Raw genomic sequence first — 9327 nt, forward strand, 5'->3', positions numbered from 1 at the left:
GAGCACCAGCTACCAAATCCCTGCCTATGGGGAGAGGCAGAGACCTGTTGAGGGTGCTGGGGAGAAGTAGGGATTGGGAAACCCTGCCCATCCTAGTGTGGAGCCTGGAAGACAACTGCCGCCAACAGCAATATTTGGACATTCCCAAGCCAGGTATAACACTTCTGCACTTACCTTGCTGGCTTGACTGGTCTGCAAGGGATGGTGTCCCAGAGGGACAGGGTAGAAATGAGAGCCCAGACACCTGAAGTCTCTTCTCCAATCCTGGCCCACTTTCTCGCCCGTTGCCTTGTGCCATGTTATTCCTGCATCCCCTCTCTCATCCCCACAGTAGTCGTTCTCAGCGCCCCAACCCCTTCTAATCTCCCATGTGCCCATCTTTTGATGCCCTAGTATCTGCTATCTTGGCCTGTCCTGTGACCCCTTTCTGACGCATCCCGTCACCCCACCCCACTGACTTTACCTGCTAACCCCTAGCCCTCCATCACAAACTTCATCCTTCTTTATCACATTACTGCACCCCCACACTGCAACCTGTGTGCCCTCCCCATCATTACCCTGATCCCTGTAAGCCCCAATCCTATTATATTTTCCTGGTTCCAATGTACCCAGATGCTCCTTCTTAACCTATAACCTAACCTCTGATAGTTCCACAGCCCCACTCTTTCAGGTCAGTCAGCCTATGTCCCAGCAACATAAGTTCAGTCATTCCCTGATCCTGCTGTGCCCACTTCACCCAGTCCGTGTCTTTGCTTAACTCAGGCACTCCCGACATCACTCTGCATTGCTGTGCCCTGGAACCTCCTGATCCTATCCCACTATGCCCAACCACCTCCAGCTCTGCCACCCAGACTCCGTACTGCAAGCTTCCTTGCCCTGTATCCCTCTATTGCCAATCCCCACCTCACAGATTCTGTCACCCCAAGTCTCTCCTCATGACTCTGCCCTGACAGACCCGGCACACACTGCCCTGCTCCCACTAATGCCTGACCCTGTCCCACTAACATCCTCACCATGTGGCCTCCCACTGCCAGACGTGCCAGCCCTGACACCTTGAGCCCTACTACCTCTCTTACCCCGAACAGACAACCCTGTCTCACCACCTCCATCCCCTGGTGTCTGGCCAGCCCACATCCCCATCCTGCTGTCCCCGCCCACTTTGGCCCCTTGGACTTTGTCCTGACAACTCAGCCCCTCTGTTTCCTACCACTTTCAACTCACGAAGTCCCAGATCCTGGCCTGTAAGCTCCATCGCCCCTTTTGAACCACTCCAGGTGCTTCTGTCTCCTGACCCAGTCCCACTTTTCCCTCCAGGCTCCTTGACACCTGAATGCATTTTGCCAAGCCTGTCACATCAGCATTTTGTTCCACACCCAAGATCCTGCCACTTTTACACTCTGGTCCTGTCCTGCCAACCCTACCAAATTTGTACTCCTGTAACTTGTGTTCTTCAAACCTGATATCCTGAGTACTGCCACCAAGTCCACTAACCCACTCACCCGCTGACCACATCCTGTCATTGGATATACCTCTATCTCTGGCCCCAGCACTCTCTGAACCCATCCAGCCAATCCTTGTACTTTGTGTCTCTGTATCACTAAACCTGCCAAACCCATCATCTGATAGCCCTATATCCTGCCAACCTCATTACCTCACAACCCTATCTTGCCAAGCCTGTTACCCCCAATACCCTCTCTCAGTTTCCCACCTCCCAAGACCTTGTGCTGCCAACTACCTCTTGTCAACCACCTCTGTTTTGCCTGGACCCTGTCCAGCCTCCGCTGTCACTTCCAACCTTGGCAGAGTGTCCCAGAGACCCTGACTCAAACTGACAAACTCCGGTTTCCTCAGATCCTGCCCCAACACTTCGGATGTCCCCTGATCCTGCCCCACCACCAGATCATGCCCACTAGTTTCTGTACCCCGATACCCCTTGCTCCTCCAACTCCATTACTACCTGTGGTGCCAACTTCTGAGCCAGTTCCATCAAACCTGGGGCCTCCTGCCCCACAACCACCTGTTCCTTGAGCTCTGAGGCCCTCTGACCCTGCTCAGAGGCACTCTGATCTGCTGCCCCCCACCTATCCCACATAAGCAGGAGCTGCGCTGTGCTGGCTCCACAGCCACTGACCCACTGCAACCAAGCCACCCTTGTTCCGTGACCCTAAGCCCTGCCCCCGATAACCCCTATTCCTTCCACCCTTTATCCCCGCAGCCCCACCCCCTCTTGCCCCTTGCTCCCACATCCCAACGCAACACCCTTTGACCTCAGCCCAACACCCCCTCCTCTTTGACCCTTTAGCCCCGACCCCTCCAGCCCACGCCAAGGCCCTGTTGCCCCATGACCCCAGCACACACCCACTCAACACCCTTTTGGCCTCTGACCCGGCTCCCACCCCCCGCACTCCCCAGAGCGAGGCTGCTCCCTCTACGGACAGTGGCGGTTGGTGGCGCGCGGGCAGGGGGAGCGGCCGTTGGCGGCGCGCGGGCTCCCTGTTCCCTCGCGCCCCCTCCCTCCCCTAACGCGTCTCGTGCCCCCATGGGTAGGGGCGGGGGGGGGAGGGGGTATCGTGGAGCCCCGGCCGGGCCGCCATCTTACCTGGGTGGGAGGGGGGAGGAGGGAGGGAGGCGCCTCCTGCTCCGCCTCCTCCTGCCGCCGCCTCAGCCCCAGCGCCGCCGCCGGGCAAGATCCGTCGCCATCCGCGGCCCCCCAGCCGCAGCCACCCCGCCCCTCCCCGCGCGCCGACCTCGCCGGCTCCGATCCGCCCCGCGCCGGCCCCTCCCCCCCGATGGCCGACCCTGATCCAGGCCGCGCCGAGCCGAGCCGAGCCGCCGCGGCAAAATGGCGGACGCCACCACCTCCACCACCAAGGCCGGCCTCCCCCCCTCCCCCCGGGCTCGCTCCGCCGTCTGCTAACTCTCGCGAGAGGAGGCAGAGAGAGACCGCCGCGAGGGGGGACGATGGGAAATGGAGTTCGAACGGGCTCCCGTGGGTTTTTGTTTTTGTTTTTGTTGTTTTTTAAACTTTCTTCAACACCATGAGTCCAGCAAAACCACGCAGCAGTCACGTGGCGCTGTAAAGACTAACCAGCTGATTTCCTAGGTGATGAGCTGTCCTGGGCCAGACCCGCTTCTCCAGAGCTGTAGCATTACCAGCCCAGATCCAGGTCTGTCGCGCAGAGGTCCAAACACAACTGATAAATCAAACCCCTGGAACTGAAGGAGGGGGCGAGGGGCGGGGGGATGTTAAGTGTCTTGCCGGAGAGCATCGAAGGAAGGGATGCAGTCCTTGTAATGCCTGAGGAAATTGCTGTTCCCCCGTTCATACCAAGTGTTAGCGTCTGGAATCGGAGTACGAACCCCAGTTCGCAAATCTCCCAATGCAATCTGCTGTTAAGGTCTCTGTGTTGTTGGACTAGGGCGCCCGTATCTCCCCGACCCAAATATGGGACATTGAGATATGGAGGGGAAGAGGGTGTCTCCTCCCAGCTCTGCCCAAGCCCAGGGGAGTCTGGAAGAAGGTGGTGCCCGCCAACTTTCCCTGAGCCCCAGGAAAGCGGCAGCTATCGGTCCTCTTCCAGCGCCCTGTGGAAGTGGCAGGGATGTGGCAGCCACCCATGCTCCTCTGCTTCCCCAAGGCTTGGGGAAGTAAGTCCTGCCAGCAGCAGCACCTGGTCAGTGGCTGAAAAGCCCAGATATAGAACAATTAATCCCTTTTAAAAAATAAATAGGGACACCAGAAAGGTGTCCCTAATACAGGAAGGACGGTCATCCTATGTAGGATGCGTATTTTCAGGTCTTTGAAAAAATTTATTTTAGGGATACCATCACTGGACCTAACCATGTTAATTACAAGATCAGGAGCTCATTCTCATGTCTCTCCATCAATATTATATATGCCATCATATGCCAGCAATGCCCCTCTACAATGTACGTTGGACAAACCAGGCAAACACTTTGCCAAAGAATGAATGGACACAGAGCAGACATTAGGAATCTCAATACACATAAGCCTGTCAGACTTCATTGGAGTCGGCCATTCTGGTAAAGATCTGAGAATATGCGTCCTACAACAAAGAGACTTTAAAAGCAGATTACGTTGGGAAATTTGTGAATTGGGGTTCAGCTCAAATTCAATACATCAACTCTTGGTATGAACAAAGACAGCAATTATCTCATGCATTACAAGCACTGTTTCCCTTCCTTTGATGCTTGTAATTATCTCAGGCAAGAAACTCAACATCCCTAACCCCTCCTCTTTCAATTCCATTAATTTGATTTGTCAGTTTTTATTGCAGTTTTTTTTTGAACCTCTGTGCTAAATAACTGAGTCTGGACTGGAAATGCAGTAGATCAGAAGAAGTGGGTCTGTCCCATGAAAGCTCATCACCTAATAAATCATTTTGGTAGCCTTTAAAATGCTACATGACTGCTGTTTTGTTAGAATACAGACTAACATGGCTACCTCTGAGGATAGGACAAGAAGCAATGGGATTAAACTGTAGCAAAAGTGGGTCTTTGCCCACGAAAGCTTATGCTCCAAAATATCTGTTAGTCTATAAGGTGCCACAGGACTCCCCATTGTTTCTGCAGATACTAACATGGTGACGCCTCTGATACATATAAACAAGAGAACACCCCTGAGATTCAATGTGCAGACTCATACAACACTAGAATTGGGAGGGACCTTGAAAGGTCATTGAGTCCAATTCCCTGCCCTCATGGCAGGGCCAAGCACCATCTCGACCATCCTCAGTAGATGTCTATCTAACCTGCTCTTCAATCTCTCCAGCAATGGAGATTCCACAACCCTAGTCTAGGCAATTTATTCCAGTGTTTGACCACCTTGACAGTTAGGAAGTTTTTCCTAATATCCAACCTAAACCTCCCTTGCTGCAGTTTAAGCCCATTGCTCCTTGTCCTATCCTCTGCAGCCAAGGAGAACAATTTTTGACCCTCCTTCTTGTAACCCTCTTTTATGTACTTGAAAATTGCTATCATGTCCACCCTAAGCCTTCTCTTTTCTAAACTAAACAAGCCCTGTTCTTTCAGTCTTCTCTCATAGCTCATGTTTTCTAGACTTTTAATCATTCTTTTTGCTCTTCTCTGGACCTTCTCCAATTTCTCTGCATCTTTCTTGAAATGTGGTGCCCAGAACTGGACACAGTACTCAGACTGAGGCCTAACGAGCCCTGAGTAGAGCAGAAGAATGACTGCACATTGTCTCGCTCTCAACAGAACAGTATATCTAGTACATTCATAAAAGGGGGGTGGGTAAATATTCATGCAGATACACCCCCCTCTCGGGGGCTCCTCCTTTTTGAAAGGTCAAATATGGGAACACTATATTGGCCAAGGGCTAGGGGCCATTGTTGGGGCAGGTAAGGCGGGAGCTGCGACTGCTCTTGGTTGTTGTGGAGAGATGTATCAGAGGCGTAGTCGTGTTAGTCTGTATTGGCAAAATACAGGGAGAAGTCCTGTGGCACCTTATAGACTAGCAGTTTTATTAGAGCATAAGCTTTCATGGGCAAAGACCTGCTTTGTGAGATACAGGCATGCATTGCGCTCCAATGCATCTGCTATTTTACAAGGTGCTACAGGACTTCTGGTTGTTTTTGCAGCAAGATGTGTGTCAAAAGCAGTGGCAGGTAAATTCCCAGGCCTGTCGAGTGGCACCCCTCTGTTAATAACCTCACTGACTCTACAAGCCTTGCACTGACAAATCGTAGCAGGTCTGTCAGGTCGCTAAGGGCAGCCTGGGCTGCAGACACACCCTGCCTTAGATTGCCAAGCAATCTGTCTAACATGGCAAGCCATGGAGGGGACAGACAGGTGATTTGCTTGTCTATCTTTTGTAAGTGCTCTGCGGTCTCCTTTTCCACTTTCGTATTCCAGGGTATCTGCAGGGGCCAACTCCCAGAACAGCTAACGCACGGGTGCCCTCCTGCCAATTCCTCCGTAGACCTGCTCATCCACACCGCTTGGGATGTCACTGACTCCCGGGACAATGGGGCTAAGGTGACGGGAGCCGGCCCAACTCTTGTGAGAGGCGGAAGGTGGGGAAAGTGGGAAACGGGAGGCCCAACAACCAGCAAGGTTGGAGCGCTGAGCTAATGGGATTGTGGGAAATGCAGTTTAGCTCGTGGGTAGGGCATGTGGGTTCATGGGAAACATTCCTTGGAGGAGACAGACGTGGAGTCTTTGGGAAATGCTAATTTCATAGAGCTGGGGCGGAGGGGGATGCTGAGAAACATAATTTCAGGATAAGAGGCAGAGGTGACAAGGAAGTGTCACTGAAGAGGCTGCTGGGAAATGTAGTTCTGGCAAATTAACAAGGCTACTGGGAAATGTAGTTCTTAGAGCACAAGAAGCTGCCAGGAAATGTCATTTTGAGAGTACAAGAGGCTGCCACCAAACATAGTTCCACAGACATGTGCACAGGCAGTTCCCAATGAAATTTTTAGGGGGTATTTCCCTTGCACACTTTGGTGGGTAGGGGACTGGCAGTGCTTGTCCCAGAAAACTAAACAAAGCCTTGTGATAACTTTTCTACGCACAATTTTCTGCAGTGCACCAGTCAGAGATGCTACTGCACAGAGGCGATCGGCACCTGGCAGGCTCACCAGCAGGGGAGGGAAAGGGGCAGCTGCCCCAGGGCCCAGCAATTCCAGTTGGCCCAAGGCCCCCTTTGAATCACCACACCATGTGGGGTTCTCCGCATCACTTTGAAGATTGGGAACATGCCCCAGTCTCGGCAGCATTAAGGACACCCCCCACACGCACACCTTGCCTGAGGCCCACGGTGGCTGCTGGCCCCACGGGTGCCTTGGTTTAGATGGGATCCAGGGATGGGCTTTATGGAGAAAGGAAGCAAGCAGCTGAGCCCCTCTCTCAAATTAGCCCCTATCGATGATCTAGCTGGAAACCCACAGGATGGGGAGCTCCCACCAACGCTTCCTATACCCAGCCCCCACCTTCCTGATGCAACCAGAGCAGAGTTGAATGGAAAAAATCATTTTTATTTACACTCCACCTGCGACAGAATCCATCCCATTTCTGCGTAAACAATCCCTGTAGCTAGTAGCCAGACAGGCGTGATTAAAAAGGGGAAGTAGTTGGAGACAACATACAGGTGCGTGTGCATAAAAGGACGGATGGAGGGGTCCATATCAAGGTGAATGGGTGGAAAGATGTTGATACAGAAGGATGGATCGAGGCCTGTGTGGTGGGGGAGGGGTGGCTAGAAAGAGCCCTTGTACAGGGATGGCTAGATGGAGTGTATTTGGAAGTAAGGATAGATTAAAGCAGCCAAGGACAGAGGAGCCTGGATGAGGCCAGCTGGGTGGGGCATAGTGGGGGACTGAACAGGTGCAGGTAGGTATGCGTGGAGAAGGACAGATGGCTTTAGGTGAGGTGGAGAACGTGGAAGGGGAGAAATATGGGGAGGGAGGGAAGGGTACGGGTGGGTGTAGGTGTCTGGAGGAGAGTTGTGCATTAGAAAATCCATATTAGGTCAAACCAAAAGTCCAGCTAGCCCAGTCTCTCGTCTTTTGACTGGCCAATGCCAGGTGCCCCAGGAGGAATGAATAAGTCATCGTCAAGTGATCCCCCCATCACCCATTCCCAACAGAGGCTGGGGCACCAGGAGAGGGATGCACGAGAACAGGTGGCTAGCTCTGGGGCCCAGTCCAACATGCAACTCAGTTACCAGTACACGGCAAAGAAATCCATTCCCTCTTCTGTCCCACCACCGCTCCCTGCAGGAGTCAGATACATTTGAACCATTCAGCAATTCTTCCATGAACATCCTGTTTAACGTGCCAGGAGCCATTAATACTCATCTTCACTCTTGTCCTGAGTTCTGTTCCCCTTTGAACAGACATGGGAAGTATAAATAGTGACACACCAGCTCCACCCTTGTTCTCAGCTCCCTCCACTGGGGCCACAGGTCAGCCCATCCCTGCAAAACAGGAGGGCGCTGGCGGGTCAGAACATCCCCTACACGATAATTCAGAATCGCTGTAGCACCCACTGAAATCATAGGCCCCTTCTAAGGTCTTGGCCCCCAGAATAGCTCCTTTTCTGCAGCTGCTGACTGCAACTGATTAGTAACCCTCAATAACAGGGAACATTTTCCCAGTTTGCTGAATCCTTGAGGATGCAAGCCCCCTCTGCTCTGAAAAATAGACTCTACACCTAGGAGACAGAACCCAGGAGTCCTGGATTCCAGCCCTCTGTCCAGTCCTATTTCTAGCCTCCTCTGTACAGAATCTCAGCTAAATGCAATTGGCTCTGGGTTGGACTATCGCACCCCACCTGGAGGAGCCAAGGGTCAGGGCTGTGTCAGCGGGTTATAGTTGTAGGGAGGGAGAGGCAGACCCCACAGAGAGTGGGTAGATGATATAGTAATAGTAGATTGGTGTGGAGCTAGTCTACAGACACTGAGCCACTCTGCACTGGACAGGGGAAGATGGAAGGAAATAGTGGGAGAGGCATCAGACACCAACACATGCTGAGACCATGTCTAACTAATCTATTAGAATTCTTTGAAGGGGTTAATAAACATGCGGACAAGGGGCACCCAGTGGACATAATATACCTAGATTTCCAGAAAGCCTTTGACACGGTCCCACACCAAAGGCTTTTATGTAAATTAGGTGGTCATGGGATAGGAGGAAAGATCCTTTCATGGATCAGGAATTGGTTAAAAGACAGAAAACAAAGGGTGGGAATAAATGGTAAATTTTCACAATGGAGGAGGGTAACTAGTGGTGTTCCCCAGGGGTCAGTCCTGGGACCGATCCTGTTCAACTTGTTCATCAATGATCTAGAAAATGAGGTAAGCAGTGAGGTGGCAAAGTTTGCAGATGACACCAAGTTGTTCAGGACAGTCAAAAGCAAAAGGGATTGTGAAGAACTACAAAAAGATCTCAGCAAACTGAGTGATTGGGCAGCAAAATGGCAAATGAAATTTAATGTGGGTAAGCGTAAGGTAATGCATGTTGGAAAAAATAACCCAAATTACACGTACTACATGATGGGGTCAAATTTAGCTACGACAGATCAGGAAAGGGATCTTGGAGTTATAGTGGATAGTTCTCTGAAGACATCCACGCAGTGTGCAGCGGCAGTTAGTAAGGCAAATAGGATGTTAGGAATTATTAAAAAAGGGATCGATAATAAGACAAAAGATATCATACTTCCCCTATATAAAACTATGGTACGCCCACATCTTGAGTACTGCGTGCAGATGTGGTCTCCTCGCCTCAAAAAAGATATATTGGCATTAGAAAAGGTTCAGAAAAGGGCGACTAAGATGATTAGGGG

At 51.8% G+C, this 9327-nt stretch overlaps 1 protein-coding gene across 4 annotated transcripts in view; it reads right to left on the reverse strand.

Moving 5' to 3' along the window:
• The window catches only part of SRCAP (Snf2 related CREBBP activator protein), a 29651-nt gene extending 27031 nt beyond the window's left edge, over positions 1-2620 (reverse strand). For 3 of the 4 annotated variants that reach the window (XM_074998170.1, XM_074998169.1, XM_074998168.1), the window contains exon 1: positions 175-2172. The gene's annotated coding sequence lies outside the window, so the exon portion shown is untranslated. Of the gene's footprint in view, positions 1-174; positions 2173-2599 lie in introns of those variants that run through there. The other variant, XM_074998171.1, reaches the window with a different exon arrangement.
• Positions 2621-9327: the final 6707 nt, after the last annotated feature.

The sequence above is a fragment of the Carettochelys insculpta genome, chromosome 6, assembly GCF_033958435.1.
Source record: "Carettochelys insculpta isolate YL-2023 chromosome 6, ASM3395843v1, whole genome shotgun sequence".
Lineage (NCBI taxonomy): Eukaryota > Metazoa > Chordata > Testudines > Carettochelyidae > Carettochelys > Carettochelys insculpta.